Genomic DNA, 6,162 nt, shown 5'->3' with positions numbered 1-6,162 from the left:
ATAGCAATAACCTCAGATATGCAGATGACACCACCCTTATGGCAGAAAGTGAAGAACTAAAGAGCCTCTGGATGAAAGTGAAGGAGGAGAGTGAAAATGTTGGCTTAAAGCTCAACATTCAAAAAACTACAGTCATGGCATCTGGTCCCTGGGAAATAGATGCGGAAACAGTGGCTGACTATTTTTCTGGGCTCCAAAATCACTGCAGATGGTGACTGCAGCCATGAAATTAAAAGACACTCACTTCTTGGAAGGAAAGTTATGACCAACCTAGACAGCACGTTAAAAAGCAGAGATGTTACTTTGTCAACAAAGGTCTGTCTAGTTAAGGCTATGGTTTTTCCAGTATGGATGTGAGAGTTGGACTATAATGAAAGCTGAGTGTCGAAGAATTGATGCTTTTGAACCGTGGTGTTGGAGAAGACTCTTGAGAGTCTCTTGGACTGCAAGGAGATCCAACCAGTCCATCCTAAAAGAGATCAGTCCTGGGTGTTCATTGGAAGGAATGATGTTGAAGCTGAAACTCCAAAACTTTGGCCACCTGATGTGAAGAACTAACTCATTTGAAAAGACCCTGATGCTGGGAAAGATTGAGGGTAGGGGGAGAAGGGGACGACAGAGGATGAGATGGTTGTATGGCATCACCGACTCAATGGACTTGGGTTTGGGTACACTCCAGGAGTTGGTGATGGACAGGGAGGCCTGACGTGCTGCAATTTGTAGGGTTGCAAAGAGTTGAACATGACTGAGCGACTGAACTGAACTGAACTGAAAGGGTAGCCATAGGGCACTGTCAGCTCTTTACGGGACAGGAAACATAAGCTCCTTCTTCTGCAGTATTCTAGCTGCAAGATGAGCTTCCCTTCCTCTTGGAGTAGACCCAGAACAGGGCCATTAAAGTGATGCTGTCTCAAGCGAGTCCAGGTCTGCCTTTCAGAAAAGACAAACTGGATCTTGAGCCTTGAGGCATCTAGCCTAAAGCCTGAGCCCAGGAAAGAGCAAGGAATATCTGGGAGGAAGAAAAATCTGGAGTGGGTGCTGTTTCAGGTTCACCAAAATCCATCTCCTCTTCTGGCTTCAGGAAGGAGTCCTCCTTACATTTATCAATGACTTTAACACAAGGAGGAAGCACCTGCTTGCCTCTCTTCTGTTATCTCTCAGAACCAAGAGAATGCTTCCTGCTTTACTTCTTTCTGGCTTCATGGCATTTAATAACAAGAATGATAACAACAATAACAACAGTTTTATAGAGCATACTCTGTGCCAGGCACTGTCTTCAGCACTTTACTTACATTAACTTTTGTGCAAGTGAGGAAACCAAGGCACAAATAAATTAAACAACTTGCCAGATATTAGAGACATGCCAAATTCGAAAAGCTTTGTGCTTTGGCTAATGCCATTTCTTTATTCTGAAGTGAACAGCAGTAGAGTGCTAGAAAACAGATGGAATTTGAAATTAAATTCTTCTCTGTCTAGGCACTTTCCAGGTGCGGCAGAGATTGCTTGCTGTCTCCTGAAAATCCATGTTTCCTCTATCTAGAAATAACAGAACACTGACTTTTGTATGGACACAAAACCGACAATCTAAAAGACTGATAATGCAACTAAAACTTAAAAAAATGATATATTGTAAAAATGTTATGTGGGGTTTCTGAAGTTTTCTTATATTGAATGTAGCTAGCTATTCTTCATCCTTCCTCCATTTTGCTCTTCGGAGTTTAGGTGTAATAGCTAGAGCTTCAGCATCCATCTTGCACCACGAAGTTGAGGACCACACATCAGAGAGACAATGAAGCAGAGATCCTGAAAAATCCCGGGTCTCTACTGACCATGCAATGGCCATGTGAGCCCTGAATTACCTGCCTTTGGACTTCTCATTTTACACCTTTGTTTTTCAGGGTTTTGTTATTCACAGAAACTTGGGGTCTGGATTCAACTACTAACTGGATGATCACAACGCCATTGAACATAGCTGTAATAAATTTAGCAGAGAAAAAATTAAAGCAAGTGAAACACCAACAGTTCTCTGTAGGGCAGTCATAGAACATTTAACGTTGAGTAGTGAACCCTTCTTGATGTATCCTTTTAAGATATACTGTAACCATTTTTAAGGGTACTGTTCCATAGTATTAAGTACATTCACATTGTTGTGCAAACATCACCACCATCCATCTCTCCAGAGATCTTTTTATCCTGGAAAACTAAAGCTCTGTACCCAATAAGCAATAACTTTTTCACTTTCCCTCTTCTCAGACCCTAGAAACCACCATTCTACTTTTTGTCTCTATGATTTTGACTATTCTAGATCTCTCATATAAGTGGAATCATAGAATATTTGTCTTTTTTTGACTGGTTTATTTCACTTGGCATTATATCTTCAATATTCATCCATGTTGTAACATTTGTCAGAATTTTCTTCCCTTTTAAGGTTGAATAATATCCCATTGAATGTATATACCACATTTTATCTATCATCTGTTGATGGACACTTGGGTTACTTTCATGATTTAGCTATTGAGAATAATGCTGCTATGAATATGGCTGTACAAGCATCTCTTTGAGATCTTGCTTTTAAGTCTTTTGGATATTTACTCAGAAGTGGAATTTCTAGATCATAAAGTAATTCTATTTTTATTTTTCTGAGGAACCACCATACTACTATCTTATGTCATTGGTACTTCTACCATTTTGCATTTGCAAAAACAGAGCACCAGGGTTTCAATTTCTTTAACAATTTCTTTTCTTACCAACACTTGTTATTTCCTGGGGCTTTTGAAAGCAGCTTTCCTAATGAATGTGATGTAGTATCTCACTGTGGTTTTGATATGCATTTACCTAATAATTAGTGATATTGAACATCTTTTTGTCATTTTAATGCAAGAGGATGTTATCTTTGTATTCTTTTTGATGTAATGGGAATGTGTGCATATCACACTAGTGTTATTGTCATTTGCATACAATTTTTTTAAACTCCAGGACACATCCCTCTTTATTCCATTCTATTTGGATGGTGTCCATTAGACACCAGAATCACATTCCAATTCCTCCACTCTTAGAGCAGTGAAAGGTGTGTTCTGCATGTTTTTCACAAGCATCAATATTTGAAATCAGTATCAAAGTCATGTAGCTTTTCTAATAAGCAATTTCTGTCCATAGAGATTGTAACAGACACTCTTAGGTGTTTTCCTATGGCTTAAGATTTTCTTAGGCAATGAGAAGTCTATGAAAAGTTCATTTGGAAAATTCCTGGATGGTCTCTTCTGATTTCTGTTTTACATGTTTCTTCCCTGTCAAGCAAGGCACCAGGAGGGTTAAGTCTTATATTTGTTGGAACAGAGTGAGCATAGAATCATTTTAAGGTAATGGCAATCCATTCAGAGGAGATGAGAGGAGAAACCTCCCTTTTGAGGCCCCCAAGGTTTAAAAGATTCTTTGATAGTAACAGCTCAAACAGAGCAAGAAAAACCTGGTGCATTTATTGCCTGTCCCCTGACCACCCCAGCACAATCGTAATTACAGATAGGCTCCAGGGAAGCTATTCAAAGATAAGTGAGGAGAAAATGTAGACTTTTTATTTGGGCTTCCCTGGTGGCTCAAATGGTAAAGAATCTGCCTGCAATGCAGGAGACCTAGATTCCATCCCTGGTTGGGAAGATTCCCTGGAGAAGGAAATGGCTACCCTTTCCAGTAATTTTTCTTGAAGAATCCCATGGACAGAGGAGCCTGGCGGGCTAGAGTTCCTGGGGTCCCAAAGAGTTCGGCACAACTGAGCGACAACAGCAAAAAAAAAAAAAAAAGACAAGTCACAATATACAATATAGATAGAAATGTAAGTTCCCTGAGATCCATTTCATGTACTACCATTCAGGACTACTGTTTTTTGAAGAAAGTAAGTTTGTCAAGGATTTTTAAAGCATTTAATCTATCCATGAAAGAATCGTCCATGGGAATCCACTCATGCCAGAAATACGTGAAACAAGGGTTCATTCGCATCACTGCCAATCCTGATCTCCAGAAATATTATTTGAGCCTGCAGAATAAATATAGATTATTCTCAAAAGGAAACCATTTGTCTGAGCAGACAGGGTCATGTGTGTTAATATGGGGAATCTTCATCTTTTCAGGGAAATGAATCGAAGCCAGAAGAAAAGAATTCTGTTCACCCATGCTGTGGAGCAAAGTTTGAATGAGATGAGGGTGGCCCATTCACAAGTGCTACCAAAATTCTGTGTTTTTTGAAAAAAAAAAAAAAAAGTGACAGTCACAGAAATAAATGCCCCTCTCCTGACTTGGAAAAAGAATGTCCTAAAATGAAAGGTGATTTAGGAATGTTCATTTGAGGGGAACAAAGTGTTGACCTTTGAAAGCATGCTTTAGACCCTATTTCAGAATCCCAACTGAAGGTCCATACACCTGCCCTTTTAAACATCCCTTGAGTGGTTTAATTGACTTGAACACTTAAAAGACCGGTAAAACACTCAGAAAACCAAACACACCAGAGTCTTTACTATAGGATCTCAGTGGGTCATGTTTAGTGAGGATTTTTAGTTAAGAGGAAGCAGTAAACACACACACATGCCAACCTGGCCTTCTCATGGAGCAGCATAGCACAGGGGCAGGAGTGGGGTCGTCACAGGGCAGACGCTTGGAGTCAGAGTCTGGTTTTTCATCCTGGCTGCACTGCTGCCTAGTTGAGTCTTTGAGCATATTTTGTAAAGTCTCTATACCTCAAGTCCCTCCTCTGTAGAATGGCGAGAAATAATATGTACCAGCCAGTGTGCCTGTCATATCTTTTTGCCTTTTCATACCGTTCACAGGGTTCTCAAGGCAGGAATGTTGAAGTGGTTTTCCATTCCCTTCTCCAGTGGACCACATTTTGTTAGAACTCTCCACCATGACCCATTCATCTTGGATGGCCCTAAAGGTAATCAACCCTGAATATTCACTGGAAGGAATGATGCTGAAGCTGAAACTCCAATACTTTGGATACTTGATGCGAAGAGCTGACTCATTGGAAAAGATTCTGGTGCTGGGAAAGATTGAAAACAGAGGAGAAAGGGACGATGGAGAATGAGATGGTTGGACGGCATCAACAACTCAATGGACATGAGTTTGAGCAAACTCTGGGAGATGGTGAAGGACAGGGAAGCCTGGTGTGCTGCAGTCCATGGGGTCACCAGGAGTCGGACAGAGCAACTGAACAACAACAGTGTGCCTGTGGAGATTGAATGGATCATTCATACAAAATGCTTAGAACTAAGGCTGATGTGTGCTTGCTCCCAGCAGGTGGCCCACATCTCCCCGGACTCGTCCCTCTGGTCTAGAGTAACCCATCCAGTTCCTGGAAATGGAGTGTCTTCAGAGTGTCCAGGCAAGATCACTTGCCTTGAGGGGAGGCTTAGCTGGGTCTCATCCAGTGAAGAATTCCTCAGGCCTCTCTAAAGTGAGAAGGAGCTCAAGAGCTAGTGGATGTAGCCCTCCAGGGGAAGTGACCCTGCCTGAGGCTGTGAAGGAGGCCCCGCAGCCAGGCTGTGCAGTAATGGCCTTGGACCAGAGGAGGATTTACAGCAAAGCTAGCAAAGCTTAGATCTGGACCCTTCAATTGCACCCTTCAAGGGCTCCCTCCAAGGCTGTGGGTAATGCCTGCCAACTTAATATTCATAATTTTGTATTATTTTTGTTAAAGAGGGCTCCCAAATTAAACAATCTGTGTGTGTGTGTGTGTGTGTGTGTGTGCACGCTCTCGCGCTGGGAATTAAACCCATGTCTCTTGCATCTCTGCACTGGAAGGTGGATTATTTACCACTGCTCCACCTGGGAATATAATCTTTGGATCCCACAAAATCTGAATCCATCCCTTTGTAGTACTTGCCATGGAGAGAAAGCACATATTTTGTGGAGTCTTATAAATGAACTGAAGATAACTTTTGTAGAAGCCATTGATAAAAGTGAGGTATTTTCATTTTGGCCTTGGCCAGCAGTTCTCCACTTCAAGGTGAGATAGAGGTGTGTGAGAATAATCAGATTTTCTTTCTCAAGCTACACACACTTGGTAGGGAAGGGTCTTATCAGGTTTTTTCTCCAGGTAATTTTAATGCACTCCTCCAAATCAGCTGGCCACTGTTGGGCTGGATTATGGGGTTTTACCTCCCTAGAATGCAG

This window comes from Muntiacus reevesi, chromosome 1 (genome assembly GCF_963930625.1).
Source record: "Muntiacus reevesi chromosome 1, mMunRee1.1, whole genome shotgun sequence".
Taxonomy (NCBI): Eukaryota; Metazoa; Chordata; class Mammalia; order Artiodactyla; family Cervidae; genus Muntiacus; species Muntiacus reevesi.
The sequence above is the reverse complement of the archived record's forward strand: the minus strand, read 5'-3'. Positions refer to the sequence as shown.